Consider the following 18,872-nt stretch of genomic DNA (forward strand, 5'->3'; position numbering starts at 1 on the left):
AGAACTGAAAATTAGACTGAATGTCTATGGACGAACACATCTGCGATGGCTAAAACGCGTTATAGCAACACTTATATTTCAGATCGGCATTTTGTGACGGATGGTGATATAGGAAATATAATTTTTTCTGGTTCTTCTTGCCATTTAGTGCTATAAAATAAGACCATTTGAAGGGAAATGGGGTAAACAGAGCCAAAATGACATCCTTATAAAGTTAGGACAACAACAAAAAAGGTTTTCTTATTTTTAATCTGTTTATCATAAGATTATAAACACATACAATCTTATTTATGAATAATTGGAGCATTTATTTAATTGGGGGGTTCTCTGAAAAAGAGAGCAATGTTTTTGCAATTATTCCACAGTATGTGTAAATGATGAGCTTTTAAATTTGAGTGTGAAAAATTGCTGGCGGCAGCCCAAAAATTCTTCAGAGTTTATAAGGTGTGCAGATAAGTCCATAGACATTAAGCTGAATAGTTCTCGGGAACTTAATCAGTATTCAGAAAACTAATCCAGGATAATCAAAATCTGTAAGTCTAAACTAAAATCATTCTACACCCCCATATCTGAATTTATGCATTTTAATCACCAAATTTCTCAAGATTTCCTGCAGAATAATTCCATCTATCATGTTTTACACTAATAAATAATGTATACAAACAGAGCCGATGTGTAACCTTGTAACAGCTACACTGGTTTAGCTTCATTGTGTGATGATAAAGAAAGAGGTTTCAGAAATGAATGTTTAGAGAGTATCACAAGTCTTTAATAATTTAAATATATTGTATAAATCAATAAAGAGCAATACCTCACATGTGAAAATTATTACATTGGTTAAAATAAACAAAGTTTCAAGTTTAAGCTATATTACCATTCACAAAATACAAAATCATTGATAAAGATGTCTTTAAAAAAACAGGACAGAACCAAACACATACATATTTGGGTTTATTTGTCTTTGTATCTTAATCACATTTTATATACACGCTTGAGTTCATTTCAGCCATTAAAACAACACAATAATATTTAACATAAATACATATAAAACAGAAAACATATAACCAAAGGCGTCATCTTTTTACAAGGTTCACTTGAAAAGTGCAATAAAACTGCTTTCAAATTATTGAATTGTCTGTCATCATGTCTGTTGATCGGAAACACTCTGGAAGGCTGGAACAGTTGCGTTTCTTTTTGTAAATGATTGTTACTGTGATGATTATAATGATGATGAAACCGCTTACAACAGCAGCAATGACAGCAACCTTAGATCGATCAGGGCCGTCTGGATTGATCACGTCTGACTTAGATTGATCATGTGATTGATCTGGATGATAAAAAAGAATAATCTCTATTGGTACATTACATTTAAATCATAGACTGCATGATTTATTATAAGAGTGATTTCTTGATGCACACATCTGAATGTAATCTGTACAAAAGCAAACTAATAGAGCAAAACAGTCTTAAGTTGTACGAATTCATACAAGTTGACTGAATCATACGATATGGACAAGTTTGGTCAATAAAATTATTTTACACCATCCAATAATGTCACTCTCCCTAATGACCATGTAAAACACTATAATACCTTTCTTCCATGATACACTATACTTGATTTCATATGATTTAGCCAACTTTTCATGAGATATCAGGACTAGGGCTGTCAATCGATTAAAACATTTTAATCACCCCATTGGTTGTACAAACAGAAAGTCCCGCCCCAAACTCACACCATTAGTTGAGTCAGTATTGCTGTTCTGTACATTCTGATCAAACAGATCAGTAAAATACTCTTATTTTACAGAAAACATAGTTATATTATTTTAAAATATACATCCAAAGACTTAAGTAGTTCCTTGTACAATAAATTCAGTAGCAGATCTTGTTTTTATCTGTCTCTGATATATATACATATATATATATACTGGCAGCCAAAAGTTTGGAATAATGTACTGATTTTGCTCTTATGGAAGGAAATTGGTACTTTTATTCACCAAAGTGACATTCAGCTGATCACAATGTATAGTCAGGACATTAATAACGTGAAAAATTACAATTTGAAATTAAATGTTCAGATCTTCTTAAACGACTTCAAAGAGTTCTCATCAAAAAATCCTCCACGTGCAGCAATGACAGCTTTGCAGATCCTTGTCATTCTAGCTGTCAGTTTGTCCAGATACTCAGGTGACATTTCACCCCACACTTCCTGTAGCACTTGCCATAGATGTGGCTGTCTCACTCGACGTTGGTGTCGATGTAGTGACACTAGGGGTCACTCTTGGGAGCCCGAGACACCTCTGGTCTTTGATAAAAGGCCAATGAAAATTGGCGAGTGGTATTTGCATGCCACTCCCCCGGACATACGGGTATAAAAGGAGCTGGTATGCAACCACTCATTCAGATTTTCTCTTCGGAGCCGAACAGTCATGCTCATTGAGCTGAATATCCCTGTTCATTCACCTCTGCTGGATCTGACGGCGCATTTCAGCGGCTTCTCCCTCCTCTGCACTGGTGCACTGCAGAGAACGCCCCTGAGCGCTTCGGCAGAAAAACTAGAGAGTATATTTTCTGAAAGAGCATTTTTCCCCTCTAAAAGAGTATACTTCTCTAAAAGAGCCCACACACGGAACGTCTTTGTAAAGACGCGTCTTTCTAAAGATGCCTTTCCGATTGTGTGTTATTCCTTGTTGTGGTCGTTATCTCTCAACTTCGGATGGTCATGATCGCTTTCTTTCGTGTCTGGGCGCGACCCACACTGAAGCAGCGTTTGTGAATGATTCATGTTCTCACTGCGAGAATATGACCATGGCTATGTTGCGGTAGCGGCTCCCCGCCTCGGTCCTTCTACCTACGGATATGAGGCCAGCGCGGCTAGCAATGGGGGCGATTTGGGGAACCCAATGGGATCGTATCCGCCAGGTATCCCCCCGCGGACCTCCCATTCCCCAGCATGCTCGTCTGCCCCTATCGGGCTTCCGGATGAGTTCACCGGCTCGTCGCACGGCGAGTCTGGCTTCTTGTTCGGAGCTCGCGAAGATGATGAGCTCTCGAGCGCAGCATCGGAGAGTGGGCTTGTCCAGTCGGACGCAGAAGCCTCAGCTGGTCTTCCCCCTTCGGGGACGATCGCCCAGTCACAGGCCGATGCCGAAATGACGGACATGCTTTCCCGGGCGGCCGTGAGCGTCGGGCTAGAGTGGAACCCTCCACTCTACCCTGAACCCTCGCGGCTTGATGACTGGTTTCAGGGCTCGTGGCGCCACTCAAAGCAGCTGTGCCCCGCTCCAGTGCCATTCTTCCCAGAAGTGCATGAGGAGCTGACGAAATCGTGGGAGGCACCTTTCACTGCCCGGCCCCGACTCCGCAGTTCCCCCGCTCTCACTACCCTCGATGGCGGGGCGGCCAAGGCCTATACGGCGATTCCCCCGGTGGATAAGGCGCTCACGGTGCACTTATGCCCGCAGAGCGCACCACCTGGCGTGGACGCCCTAAGCTCCCATCCAAGCCCTGTAGGCTCACGTCGTCCCTGACGGCTAAGGCCTACAGTGCTGCTGGACAAGCCGCCTCTGCCCTGCACGCCATGGCTCTCCTGCAGGTCCACCAAGCCAAGGCGCTGAAAGAACTGCCCCAGATTTGATGCAGGAACTGCGTTCGGTGACCGACCTCGCCCTCCAGGTGACGAAGGTCACGGTGCGGTCTCTCGGGTGGATGATGGCCACACTAGTGGTCCAGGAGCGCCACCTTTGGCTCAACCTGGTCGAGATGGGCGAGGCCGACAAGACACAGTTCCTTGCTGCCCCTATTTCCCAGGCGGGCCTATTCAGCGACACAGTCGAGGACTTTGCCATGCAGTTCTCGATGGTGAAGCAGCAGACGGAGGCAATCCGGCACATCCTGCCCCGGCGCGGCTCAGGATCCCGCACCCAGTCTGCTCGTCGCCAAGGGCGTCCCCCTGCGGTGACTGCACCGGCTCCACCGCAGCTCGCCCCTTCAGCCCGGCCCCGGTGTGGAGCCCACCACAGAAAGCTGACTCCACCCGTCTCACAGCCGGCGCCGAAGAACCCATGGAGGTCCTCGAAGTGCCCCTGAGACGGGCAACCCAGGGATGAGGGAACCCACTCACGTGGAGCTGGTAGAAAGACCACTCCATCCCCCGGTGGAGGGCCGGGTGGAAAATCTTTTGTTACCTTTTTGTTGATTTCGCCGCACGCCCAAGTGGCTGCGGTACCCAACAGTTCAGCAAAAGAGCGGCTTCCTTCCTCCCTGGGTCACATACCCAGTGTGTATGGTCGTCACCACGACTACCGTCCACTGGCTTTTACTTGCAGAATTGGCCCTTTCCACCCCTGAGCGCCCAGCTGTGGCACACAGCCGCCCCCGATGTGGCAGCCTCCACGAGTTACGAGGACAGGCCTCTTCCTCCCCCGTCCCAGGCTGTTCCGGGGGTGGTCACAAAGAGCCAGGTAAGTGCTTCGATGTCCCTAGACTCAGCACGCCCACGACGTGCTGTGGCACCTCGCGCTCCACCCCGCCTCCGGTACGTCCGACGACGTTGTCCCCTTGGTCCCCCTCACGCGGAATTTGGACGCATAGCTTGCGCTTTCCAATCCGTTGCTGTGGCTGATCCGGACCGTCCGACTCGGCTACGCGATTCAGTTTGCCAGGCGCCCGCCCAGGTTCAGCGGTATTCATTTCACCTTGGTCAAGGGCGAAAACGCTGCCACCCTGCGTGCGGAGATCGCTACCCTCCTACGGAAGGACGCGATAGAACCTGTCCCTCCAGCCGAGATGAAGGAAGGGTTTTACAGTCCCTACATCATCGTACCGAAAAAAGGCGGTGGGTTGCGGCCAATCTTGGACCTGCGAGTACTGAACCGGGCTTTACACAGACTCCCGTTCAAGATGCTGATGCAAAGACACATTCTGATGAGCGTCCAGCATCAAGATTGGTTCGCGGCGGTAGACCTAAAGGATGCGTACTTTCACGTCTCGATCCTTCCTCGACACAGACCCTTCCTGCGGTTCGAGTGTCAGGCGTATCAGGACAAAGTCTTCCCTTTCGGCCTGTCCCTGTCTCTCGCATCTTTACGAAGATCGCAGAGGCTGCCCTTGCCCTGTTAAGGGAGGTGGGCATTCGCATTCTCAACTATCTTGATGACTGGCTAATCCTAGCTCACTCTCGAGACGTGTTATGCGCACACAGGGACCTGGTGCTCTCACACCTCAGCCGACTAGGGCTTCGGGTCAACCTGGAAAAGAGCAAGCTCCTCCCGGTTCAGAGCATCTCTTTTCTCGGTTTGGAGTTTGACTCAGTCTCCTTGAAGGCGCGCCTTACGAACGAGCGCACCCAGTCGGTGCTGGCCTGTTTGAAGGCGTTCAAGCAGGGAACAGCGGTTCCACTGAAACTTTTTCAGAGACTCCTGGGGCATATGGCATCCTCGGTGGTGGCCACCCCTCTCGGGTTGATGCATATGAGGCCGCTTCAGCACTGGCTCCAGACTCGAGTCCCGAGACGGGCATGGCGCCACGGGACACACCTCGTGGCCATTACGTCGGTCTGTCACCGTCTTTTCAGCCCTTGGACTGACCTCTTGTTTCTACGAGCAGGTGTTCCTCTAGAACTGGTCTCCAGGCGCGTCGTGGTCACGACAGACACCTCCATAACAGGCTGGGGCGCTGTTTGCAATGGGCACGTAGCCGCTGGCCTCTGGACGGGTCCGTGACTGCATTGGCACATCAACTGCCTCGAGTTACTGGCAATTCTGCTCGCCCTGCGGAGGATCCGGCCATTGATCCAGGGCAAGCACGTGTTAGTTCGGACGGACAGCACGGCAGTGGTAGCATATGTCAACCGCCAAGGCGGTCTGCACTCTCGCTGTATGTCACAACTCGCCCGCCGTCTCCTCCTCCGGAGTTAGCAGCACTTCAAGTTGCTGCGAGCCACTCACATCCCGGGCAACCTCAACACCACAGCGGACGCGCTGTCACGGCAGGTTTCCCTCAAGGGAGAGTGGAGACTCCACCCTCAGGTGGTCCAGCTGATTTGGAGTCGATTCGGATGGGCACAGGTGGACCTGTTCGCCTCCCAAGAATCCTCCCACTGCCTGCTCTGGAACGCCCTCACCAAGGCTCCCCTCGGCATAGACGCGCTGGCACACAGCTGGCCCCCTGGCCTACGCGAATATACATTTCCCCCAGTGAGCCTGCTTGCACAGACCCTGTGCAAGGTCAGGGAGGACGAGGAGCAGGTCGTCCTGGTAGCACCCTACTGGCCCACCCAGACATGGTTCTCGGACCTCACGCTCCTCGCGACCGCTCCCCCTGGCGAATTCCCCTGAGAAAGGACCTTCTTTCTCAGGGATGGGGAACCCTCTGGCACCCACGCCCAGACCTCTGGAATCTCCATGTCTGGTCCCTGGACGGGACGCGGAAGACCTAAGCGGCCTACCACCCGCGGTGGTAGACACGATCACTCAGGCTAGGGCCCCCTCTATGAGGCGCCTGTATGCCTTTAAGTGGCGTCTATTCGCTAAGTGGTGTTCTTCCCTACCCGAAGACCCCCAAAGATGCGCAGTCGGATCAGTGCTTTCCTTCCTGCAGGAGAGGCTGGAAGGGAGGCTGTCCCCCTCCACCTTGAAGGTGTACGTTGCCGCCATAGCAGCACACCACGACACAGTTGACGGTAAGTCCTTAGGGAAGCACGACCTAATCATCAGGTTCCTAAGAGGCGCCAGGAGGCTGAATCCCTCCAGACCGTGCCTCGTTCCCTCATGGGATCTCTCCATAGTTCTTCAGGGTCTACAGAGAGCCCCCTTTGAGCCTTTACAGTCAGCCGAGCTTAAGGCACTCTCCTTGAAGACTGCCCTCCATGTCTGCGCTCACTTCCATCAAGAGGGTAGGTGACCTACAAGCGTTCTCTGTCAGCGAAACGTGCCTGGAGTTTGGTCCGGGTTACTCTCACGTGATCCTGAGACCCCGACCGGGCTATGTGCCCAAGGTTCCCACCGCCCCTTTTAGGGACCAGGTGGTGAACCTGCAAGCGCTGCCCCAGGAGAAGGCAGACCCAGCCCTGTCGTTGCTGTGTCCGGTGCGCGCTTTACGCATCTATTTGGATCGCACGTAGAGCTTTAGTGTCTCTGAGCAGCTCTTTGTCTGCTTTGGTGCACAGCAGAAAGGAAGCACTGTCTCCAAGCAGAGGATCGCCCACTGGCTCGTTGACGCCATAACTATGGCATAACTCACCCAAAACATGCCGCCCCTGGTAGGGCTACAAGCCCATTCTACCCGTGGTGTAGCGGCTTCTTGGGCCCTGGCCAGAGGTGCCTCTCTAACAGACATTTGCAGAGCAGCGGGCTGGGCAACACCCAACACCTTTGCAAGGTTCTACAACCTCCGGGTGGAACAGGTTTTGTCCCAGGTAGTGGCACGCAACACAAGCGGATAAGCCCGGGATAGCTGGCCGGGTGTATCGCTTGCACATATCGCCTTCCCACCTCCTTTTGAGCTGAAGACGTGCGCCGTTAATTCCCAGTAGTGTTCACAAACTTTGTTCCCTAGTTGACTTCCTCCGAGCCCTGTGGCAGTCGAGTTTTCGGAGAGACTCACTGCCGGCCCAGTACACGCGCAAACTAAGAGCCCGGTTCTGGGGTAGGTGCTCCGCATGTGGCGGTTCCCTGTAAGGCTAACCTCATGCGATCTATATCCTCCATAGGAACCCCTAGTGTCACTACATCGACACCAACGTTGAGTGAGTGACAGATAGGGAACGTCATGGTTACTGGTGTAACCTCCGTTCCCTGATGGAGGGAATGAGACGTTGTGTCCCTCCTGCCACAACGCTGAACTACCCGCTGAAATGGCCGGACCTTATATCGGCTCCTCAGCATAAAACCTGAATGAGTGGTTGCATACCAGCTCCTTTTATACCCGTATGTCCGGGGAAGTGGCATGCAAATACCACTCGCCAATTTTCATTGGCTTTTTATCAAAGACCAGAGGTGTCTCGGGCTCCCATGAGTGACCCCTAGTGTCACTACGTCTCGTTCCCTCCATCAGGGAACGGAGGTTACACCAGTAACCATGACATTTCCAATTATCTGTTGTCCAATGTCTGTGTTTCTTTGCCCACTCTAACCTTTTAATTTTGTTTTTCTGTTTCAAAAGTGGCTATTTCTTTGCAATTCTTCCTATAAGGCCTTCACCCTAAGTCTTCTCTTTACTGTTGTACATGAAACTGGTGTTGAGCGGGTAGAATTCAATGAAGCTGTCAGCTGACGACATGTGAGGTGTCTATTTCTCAAACTAGAGACTCTGATGTACTTATCCTCTTGTTTAGTTGTACATCTGGCCTTCCACATCTCTTTCTGTCCTTGTTAGAGTCAGTTGTCCTTTGTCTTTGAAGACTGTAGTGTACACATTTGTCTGAAATCTTCACTTTTTTGGCAATTTCAAGCATTGTATAGCCTTCATTCCTCAAAACAATGATTGACTGACAAGTTTCTAGAGAAAGCTGTTTCTTTTTTTACCATTTTTGCCCTAATATTGACCTTAAGACATGCCAGTCTATTGCATACTGTGGCAACTCAAAAACAAACACAAAGACAATGTTAAGCTTCATTTAACAAAACAAATAGATTTCAACTGTGTTTGATATAATGGCAAGTCATTTTCTAGTACCAAATGAGCAATTTAGCATGATTACTCAAGGATAAAGTGTTGGAGTGATGGCTGCTGGAAATGGGTCTGTCTAGATTTGATCAAAAATGACTTTTTTCAAATAGTGATGGTGCTGTTTTTTACATCAGTAATGTCCTGACTATACTTTGTGATCAGTTGATGCCACTTTGGTGATAAAATACCAATTTCCTTCTGAAACAGCAAAATCTGTACATTATTCCAAACTTTTGGCCGCCAGTGTGTGTGTGTGTATACATATTTATATATACATAGAGAGAGAGTGAGAGAGTTTAAGAGTTCAATTAAGGCAGAATATAAACAAAACTCACTTCTTTCACATTATTGACATATAGTTATTATATTATGCCATCTTAATGATTTCTGTTGGCATCATGTCTGTAGCACAGAAACACCATATATAATCAATAATCAATACAAACATGCTAATTCAAATCAATCAGGATGTGTCACTATTAGAAACTCCATTTATAATTTACTTAAAAACATAAAATCATTTTTTTTATGAGTTGAAGTTGAATTTGCTCACAAAGTGATTAAAGAGCAGTTTTCAATGTTTAAAGAAATCTGTATCACTATCTGTAAACAATGATGAATAATTGAAAATGATAAACAATACCTGTTTCGGCAGCTGAAGTGTCATCTTTAGTGTTGTCTTTAATGTCTGTAAAGAGATTTTAAAACTACTGGTAATAGATTCTTAATAGATGTACATTTGCAAACATTTATTTCATTATAAACAACAATAAATGCTCTTAAACTTCACCTGTAAAGTTAACAGTGAATTCTACTAGATTTATGTCCACAGGCCATTTGCAAAAAAAAATACAATTTTGTTGTCGTTGTTGCATTCAGAGTGTAAGGACATGTGATGCTGGTCTTCTGTTCACAGGAATTTTTAGGGAATTCTTTTCTACAGATTTCGGCAGGATTATAAAACTTGTACAATTCCATGCAGCAGTTACTGCACTGATAAGAGATACTGCAGGTAAGATTTAATGTCTCTCCCACTTTTCCAGTCACATCTTCACAGGTTATATTGAATCCATCTGAAAAATAGTTTGTGTGTATATCAATTTAATACAGCAATTAAACACAAATACACACAGTATAGACCTAACTTTCTCATCTTAAGACATTCAAAGAACATATCCAGACTTGTTGTGTTCAGTACATTATGATTTGTTACAATGTGACACAAGGCATGCCATGACAAGACAAATTTTAATCGGACATTTTAAATCAGATACAATAGTCTGGTGATGTAATACATCAGTTAATATACCGCATCACTGCCCTCGTACATGAATTAAAAAGTCATTCTTCTTTTCTGAGCCACAAAACACAACGACACAAGACACAAGTTTTTCCCCAACTGCCAAATGTAGTTATAAGAATTTATTTCCAAGAATTATCTTACTAAAGCACTCATCTTCACAGACAGTTTGGAAAGTCCCGACCAGTATAAGCAGGAGCACAAAACTTACAGAACCCATGGTTTTATTTCTGAAATAAAAAAGACAAACATTTACACCTGAAGTTAAACTTAACTAGTACTCAAGACATTAGAAATATCAGCAGAAATATCACAATTTAGAAATTATTAAAAGTTTGCAAACTTGTATGAAAACAATAGTGTAAAAGTACTCAAACAATGATCAGTAATAAACCCACAGCAAAGAGCATCTATCACTGACCAACTTCACAATCCTACACAATTTGTTTCCACAATTAAGTGCATGTTACATTATGTCCTCATATGTTTAAATATCAGAAACAAGGCTTGCTGGATTACATTCAAATATATTCATATTAGGACCAGTCTTTCACTTGTGTTCTTAAAAATATAAACGACATTATCTTGTGATTAACTTTACATCATTTTGAATTAAAGTTTTGTGTGTGTGTGTCTGTGTGTGTGTGTGTATGTGTGTGTGTGTGTATGTGTGTGTGTGTCTGTGTGTGTCTCTCTGTGTGTATCTGTCTCTGTGTGTGTGTGTGTGTGTGTGTGTGTGTCTGTGTGTGTGTGTGTGTGTCTGTCTCTGTGTGTGTGTGTGTCTGTCTGTCTGTGTGTCTGTCTGTGTGTCTTTTTACATCATGATGGCGCCACAGATGGCCGCCTCAGTGTGGAGCGCTTCTATTGTTTTGTTATTTTTGTTTGTTTGTCCTCTGTTTAGTCATCTTTTTTCAGTCAGTTTTACCAGAGACGAACTGCTGAACATTCGACAGCATACACCAGTCAATATTTTCCCAGATTTTGAATATTCTAACGTTTTGTTTGACATTCCGGACGGAGGTACGGCTGTGTTGTTCAAGCGCGCTAGGAGACACAGGTGAGGGAGACGAGCAGGTGCACTGGTCAAGCTCCGTTGGCGCGGCTTTCGAACAACACTGCCGAGCATTCATCTAGCAAATCTCTGCTCTCTCCCTAACAAAACGGACAAACTACATCTCCTCACCTGCACAAACAAGGACTTTTCAAACACTGTTGCCTTGTGCTTCACAGAAACCTGGCTGAGTGAAGCCATTCTGGACAGTGCATTACATATGCCGGGCTTTCAGCTGTTCAGAGCAGATCGCATCGCGGTGTTAACGGGGAAAACAAGAGGCAGTGGAACATGCTTTTACATCAATGAAAGTTGGTGTACAGATGTAACAATGTTAAAGAGGATGTGCTGTCCTAATTTGGAAGCACTCTTTATTAACTGTAAGCCTTTCTACTCACTGTGGGAGTTTTCCTTGTTTATTTTGATGAGTGTGTATATCGCGCCAAACGCGTGTGTGAACGCAGCCCTGCAACAGCTGGCTGATCAAATCACAGACATGGAACAACAATATCCGGACTCAGTTATTATTATTCTTGGGGATTTTAACAAAGCAAACCTCACACCTGAACTGCCCAAATACAAACAGCACATTACATGCCCCACCAGAGACAAGAACATACTGGATCACTGATACACAACAATAAAGGATGCATATCGCTCTGTCCCTAGAGCAGCTTTGGGACTCTCTGATCACTGTTTGGTTCATCTTCTTCCAACCTACAGACATAAAGTAAAATCTGCTAAGCCTGTATTAAGGACTGTAAAGAGATGGACCAACGAAGCAGAGCTGGAACTACAAGCCTGCTTTGACTGCACTGATTGGAGTGTTTTTGAGGCTGCAGACACCAATCTGGATGAGCTCACAGATACTGTTACATCATATATCAGTTTTTGTGAGGATATGTGCATTCCTACTAGGACTAATTTAACATTTAACAAAGACAAACCGTGGCTTACAGCAGAACTCAGGCAGCTTCGTCAGGCCAAAGAGGATGCTTACAGAGTTGGGGATAAAGTTTTGTACAATCAGGCCAGGAACACACTGAATAAGGGCATCAGAGTGGTAAAAGAAGATACTCTGAGAAGCTGAAAAAGTTTTCAGCTAACGACCCTGCATCAGTGTGGAGTGGCATGAAACAACTTACGAATTACAGGACTCCTGCCCCCAACCCTGTGGTGGACCAACAACTGGCTGACGACCTGATTGTGTTCTACTGTAGATTTGAAAGACCCAATCTCACACCCCACACCCACTCTGACCTTCACTTCACACAAACACCAACACCTCCTACAACCCCCCTCCTCCCCCCTCCTGCTACTCAACCTGCACTTAAGATCTGTGAAGATGATGTGAGACGCGTCTTTCGACAACAAAGGATAAGGAAAGCACAGGGCCCAGATGGCGTTTCACCTGCATGTCTTCGATCCTGTGCTAACCAGCTGGCCCCCATCTTCACACAGATCTTCAATAGATCACTGGAGCAGTGTGAAGTCCCATGCTGCTTCAAACGTTCCAATATCATCCCCATCCCAAAGAAACCAAAAATCACAGGACTTAATGACTACAGACCTGTCACCCTGACGTCTGTGGTCATGAAATCATTGAGAGACTGGTGTTGGCCCACCTGAAGAACATCACTGGACCCTTTCTAGATCCCCTTCAATTTGCTTATCGAGCAAACAGGTCTGTGGATGATGCAGTCATCATGGGATTGCATCATATCCTGCAACATATGGACAGACCAGGGACATATGAAGGATCCTTTTTGTGGACTTCAGTTCAGCTTTCAACACCATCATCCCAGCTATACTCCAGAATAAATTACACCAACTCTCTGTTCCCATGTCTATCTGTCAGTGGATTACCAGCTTTCTGACAGACAGGCAGCAGCTTGTGAGACAGGGGAAACTCACTTCTAGCCCCTGTACAATCAGCGCTGGTGCCCCCCAGGGATGTGTGCTCTCCCCACTACTCTTCTCCCTCTACACCAATGACTGCATCGCCAAGGACCCCTCTGTCAAGCTCCTGAAGTTTGCAGATGACACCACTGTCATCGGCCTCATCCGAGATGACGATGAGTCTGCATACAGAAGGGAGGTTAAACAGCTGGCTGTCTGGTACAGTCAAAACAACCTTGAGCTGAACACGCTCAAAACGGTGGAGATGATTGTGGACTTTAGGAGGAACACCCCAACACTGACCCCCCTCACCATTCTAAAGAGCATTGTGGCAGCAGTGGAGTCATTCAGGTTCCTGGGCACTACCATCTCACAGGACCTGAAGTGGGAGACACACATTGACTCCACTGTGAAAAAGGCCCAGCAGAGGTTGTACTTCCTTCACCAGCTGAGGAAGTTCAACCTGCCACAGGCACTGCTGATACAGTTCTACTCAGCAGTCACTGAGTCTGTCCTCTGCACTTCAGTAACTGTCTGGATTGGTTCAGCTATGAAATCAGACATCAGAAGACTACAAAGGACAGTTCGGACTGCTGAGAGGATTATTGGTTGCCCCCTGCCCCCCCTTCAAGAACTATACACTTCCAGAGTGAGGAAAAAGGCTGGAAAAATCACTCTGAACCCACTCACCCTGCCCACTACATTTTTGAACTGTTGCCTCAGAGCTCTGAGCACCAGAACCGTCAGGCACAGGAACAGTTTTTTCCCTCAGGCTATCATCTCATTAACAGTTAAATTGCCCCATTGAGCAATAACTATGTGCAATACACAGTTTAGTCTTTCTTATATTTATCCAACACATCCAACCTCTTCTGCCATTTCACTCCTCTGGGAAAAAAAAAAAAAAAAACATTTTCACTGTACATAACAGATTGTATTAGATTTGCACTACCCATGTGTATGTGTGTATGTATGTGTGTGTCTGTAGGTATGTGTATAATTATTTTTTCTTTTTTATTATTATCTATGTCTTGCTGCTGTTTTTGTATTGTTGTACACTGGAAGCTCCTGTCACCAAGACAAATTCCTTGTATGTGTATGCATACTTGGCAATAAAGCTCATTCTGTGTGTGTGTGTGTGTGTGTGTGTTCACATTCTTGCATCTTTTTTTTAATTTAAGCCTGTTTGAAGTTTTTTATCTAATGAGCACGAGATTATGGAATAGCACAGAATAATCACAACAGAAACTTTATTATGCACCAAAATACATTTGTGACAAAATATCCAACAACACAGTTTCAAAGCGTCACAAGTGAAAACAGAAGAATATAATACAAATATTTATGGTTGTTCTTTCATTTACCAGATACCGGAAACAAATCAATGTCTGTAATTATTCTGAACAAAACACACGATATAATCTATAAATTGTTGTGAAAAGATGAATATAAGTATAAGCATAATTACCTTTGTGAAAACATAGTTTAGATGAATGAAATCCGGGGAGCAGAATAATCCGTGTATCATTCCTTCATTTAATATTCAATTAATAATCCAAAATCCGAAAAAACACTTTTTATATAATTATTCGTTTACAAAACCAATATTAAAAAACAAACAGGCTAATGACATGTTTCTCGTACTTTCGATTTTATACTCCAGTTAAGAATTGTCCCGGGACACTGTGAGTTTTGATGATGTGATTTCACTAATATATGGTTTGAATATTTGATCTGAAACGCCCCTTTCTTCTGATTGGTCAAATGCACCATCGTCTTTCACTTTTCTTTTTATCCTGTGAGACAGAATAACAGTTCATATTAATTCATCTCAGTTAATATTAAATTCTTTACCATTTATTCTCCAAAACTCGCCACGTTTATTGCAGTTGAGCTATCTCTCTCATCAAACAGTCAGATTTATCAGACAGCCCTACACATAAACCTGCTGTCTTGGTTTTAAATGAGATGATGAAAATAACCATTCATTCATAAGACTATTGAAGCATGACTACACTGTAAAGACAGGATTACCTTTAATTGCGGAATAAAGCTAGTTTTAGTTTCGATATTCGTTGGCTATTCGCCTATGTTGCGTAAGGGACCGTCTGAAAACTCCACCCACAACTAAAACGTCACTGGCGTCAGAGCACTTATTTATTTGACTGTTGACTCGCATGTTCTATCTAAAACACACACACACACGCGCGCGCGCGTTGTAGATCACCAGTGATGACTGTGCATATGAGTGTACAGTATTTACTTATATTATGAAAAAAAAAAAATCACTAAAATTAACAGTTAGTCTATCCAATGGGAATGTACTACAAGTTTTGGAATGTGAAAAAAACATTTTGGTAAATTTTCAGATGGTCCCTTAAATACACTAAGAAATGAAAGCGCATCGGAGCATTCAGTCATAATTCTTCAGCCACACCAACTGACAAGAGTGCAGTGTTTTATGTCTGTATATTATAGTCAGTGTTGTGTAATTAATTACTGTAATTAAATTATTTTTCATTGAAAAAGTAAGGGATTACTCTTCATTTTTCAGTAATTTAATTACAGTTACTTCTGATGTAAATGTGTTAAATGCTGTATAGACTATAGAACAATTCTATATAACAATTTAAAATCGAAATTCAACATCTAATGTTAAAATGTAAGTTTTCTAATTTAACGCTGCCCCCTTAAATTCTTTGTCCAGTTCATTAATAATTTATTTGATTTTATATGATTTATTAGAAAGAATTAAAAGAACAGTTTCATGTCTATTCTTGTATTTTTCATCTGGTCGAGGTTGATCAGGGTTCTAGAAAGTAATTAGTAATAAGTAATGCAATTACTTTTTAGACAGAGTAATTAGTACAGTAAAAATTACTTCTTTAGAGTAACTTACCCAACACTGATTACAGTTATATACTCTTTGATGACTGTAAGTCCACCGTGACGTGGTACATGACTTGTAAAATCAGGACTGTCCCTGGTTTTAAAGTGAGGTCTGGTCACCCTAACTGTGAATGCCAGCCAATTCTCCAGTGCAGTGTCGACCACCAGTGCCCAACTGATCAGCTGCACTGGTACCACTTATAAATGAATGGTTGTGTAACACTAAGAAGAATAACTTTGAAAATACATTTGGCATACAGAGCATGGGGAGGCCCCTGACAGATGCCTGGCCCCCCCATGTGCCCCACTACTCACATACTCACATACCCCCCTCCCCCCAAACGATATAACACTCGCACCCCAGACTGAACACTGTACCCTGCCCACTGTGAAAAAATCATGGCACTGCTCCTGCCTGTCTGCATTCAGTGAATATTTTACGGTTGTGTGCTGTGTCTGACTACTTGAGAGAGATAGCGCAGCTGCAATAAACGTGGCGAGTTTTGGGGAATAAATGGTAAAGAATTTAATATTAACAGAGACTAATAATCTGAACAATTAAACAGTAGAGAACAGCACAGCAAAAAAACAAGAGGTTTCAGAAATTAATGTTTAGAGAGTATCACAAGTCTTTAATAATTTAAATACACTGTATAAATCAATAAAGAAAGAGCAATACATCACATGTGAAAATTATTACATTAATTCAATTAAACAAACATTTCTTTTTCATGTTTAAGCTATATATAATATACAAATAATATATGTTTTGCAACGGAATTTGTCAATCAGTTCGAGATTTATTAAAAGAGCTCGTTTAAGGGTGTCAATGTACACCTGCGTCAGACAGACACTTTTGGAGGGTCTTGGCTGCGTTGAGTCATAAACATAACGTTTTAAGGTCGCTGTCTTCGGATTTGCACTCCATCAAGCTGTTTGTATGCTAGAATGTGTTCTTATCGGGCGTTTTCCAAACGGCATTTTTGCGCCTTTGAAGGGCACTTCGGAAAGGGGACGCCACTCGTTCCAAACAAAAGTAAGAAAGCGTATTGTTTCACAAAGTGCCCTTTTACAAGACATTTAGTGAAGGGTATGTTCAAACTGTAATGCCATGCTCTTTTTAGAGAGCCCACATTAAGAGCTTTGTCCTTTGTAGTGAGTAGGGCATAGGGATGATCACTTTCGATTGGAAATTACCCATCTTGTGTTGTTTGCTCTGGATGAGTGTGGTTTGTTCTCTGCGCATTGCCTATACAGCGAGTTTCGCTTACTGCCCCCTGGAGAAAACAGATGGTACTGCAAGCTTGAATTGCTCAGATATAAGGAACATTGCTTATTACGGTCCAGGGACATGATACATTTGGTAAATTTGTTTAACGCATTATTTTTTGTATAATTAATCACACTGAATTAACATGTTAAGTCGACAGCCCTAATCAGGACTATTTGAAAAGTCTGTAGTGATCAGATTTGATACACCAGTTTCATTCTTAAACACTAAAATAATGTATTTTCTGTTATTTAAAGTTAGCAATATGCTGACAAGTGGTTGAAGAGCTGTTTTCTACGTTTCAGATGATCTGTCACAGTAAACTGTGGTCAAAAATTATGAGTTAAACAATACCTTTCTTGACATACACTTCATGTCCATTTTCAGGTCCTGGAAAACAGGTTTTAAAATCCTGGTTAATAAAATTAAGTACATTTTCAAACATACAGTATATTGCATAATAAGGTTATTTAGAGTTTTACTGTACCTGTTATGTTCACAGTGAATTCTGTTGTTGGCGTTTCACATGTTGTTTGTAGAAAGAATCTGATTTTTTTTTGCCATGGATTCATTTAGAGTGTACATTTGTGTGAAGCTGGTTCTTCGTTCACAGTACTTGTCAGGAAATGTCTTTTTATAGATTTCCCTGTCATCATCTGCATAGTTAAACATATACATTCTAATGCTGCATTTATTGGAGAGCAAAAAGATGCTGCAGGAAAGAGTTAAATCTTCCCCCACAGTTCCAGTAACATTTTGACAGGTTGCAATCAGGAGATCTGAAAAAGAACAGTTTATATCAATTTCTTAGTGCAAATGAAAAAAATTACTAATTTTACATGTTTCAAGAAATTTAACGAATATAACATATCCAGACATTTTGTGCTAGTTATCAAGATGAAAATACAGGCAAAGTGTCAGGCTCAAAGTGACTCCACATTAGAGAACCGATTAAAAAATCAATTACTGTACAGTATTTTTTTGGTGATATTTGATTTCTGGTAACGTACAGTGCATCCGGAAAGTATTCACAGTGCTTCACTTTTTCCACGTTTTGTTATGTTACAGCCTTATTCCAAAATGGATTAAATTCATTATTTTCCTCAAAATTCTACAAACAATACCCCAAAATGACAACGTGAAAGAAGTTTGTTTAAAATCTTTGCAAATTTATTAAAAATAAAAAACGAAAAAAATCACATGTACATAAGTATTCACAGCCTTTGCCATGACACTCAAAATTGAGCTCAGGTGCATCCTGTTTCCACTGATCATCACTGAGATGTTTCTACAACTTGATTGGAGTCCACCTGTGGTAAATTCAGTTGATTGGACACGATTTGGAAAGGCACACACCTGTCTATATAAGGTCCCACAGTTAACAGTGCATGTCAGAGCACAAACCAAGCCATGAAGTCCAAGTAATTGTCTGTAGACCTCCGACACAGGATTGTATCGAGGCACAGATCTGGGGAAGGGTACAGAAAAATGTCTGCAGCATTGAAGGTCCCAATGAGCACAGTGGCCTCCATCATCCGTAAATGGAAGAAGTTTGGAACCACCAGGACTCTTCCTAGAGCTGGCCGCCCGGCCAAACTGAGCGATCGGGGGAGAAGGGCCTTAGTCAGGGAGGTGACCAAGAACCCGATGGTCACTCTGACAGAGCTCCAGCATTTCTCTGTGGAGAGAGGAGAAACTTCCAGAAGAACAACCATCTCTGCAGCACTCCACCAATCAGGCCTGTATGGTAGAGTGGCCAGACGGAAGCCACTCCTCAGTAAAAGGCACATGAC

General features: G+C 43.9%; 1 protein-coding gene across 2 annotated transcripts in view; it reads right to left on the bottom strand.

Moving 5' to 3' along the window:
• Positions 1 to 1,229: 1,229 nt before the first annotated feature.
• LOC127423612 (uncharacterized) overlaps positions 1,230 to 18,872 on the bottom strand; it is a 150,497-nt gene continuing 132,854 nt past the window's right edge. Inside the window, exons 1-5 of one of the 2 annotated variants that reach the window (XR_007894352.1) lie at positions 14,389 to 14,846; positions 10,115 to 10,200; positions 9,461 to 9,743; positions 9,314 to 9,358; positions 1,230 to 1,327 (exon numbers count right to left, since the gene is read on the bottom strand). The gene's annotated coding sequence lies outside the window, so the exon portion shown is untranslated. Of the gene's footprint in view, positions 1,328 to 9,313; positions 9,359 to 9,460; positions 9,744 to 10,114; positions 10,201 to 14,388; positions 14,847 to 18,872 lie in introns of those variants that run through there. The other variant, XR_007894346.1, reaches the window with a different exon arrangement.

This window comes from Myxocyprinus asiaticus, chromosome 32 (genome assembly GCF_019703515.2).
Source record: "Myxocyprinus asiaticus isolate MX2 ecotype Aquarium Trade chromosome 32, UBuf_Myxa_2, whole genome shotgun sequence".
Taxonomy (NCBI): Eukaryota; Metazoa; Chordata; class Actinopteri; order Cypriniformes; family Catostomidae; genus Myxocyprinus; species Myxocyprinus asiaticus.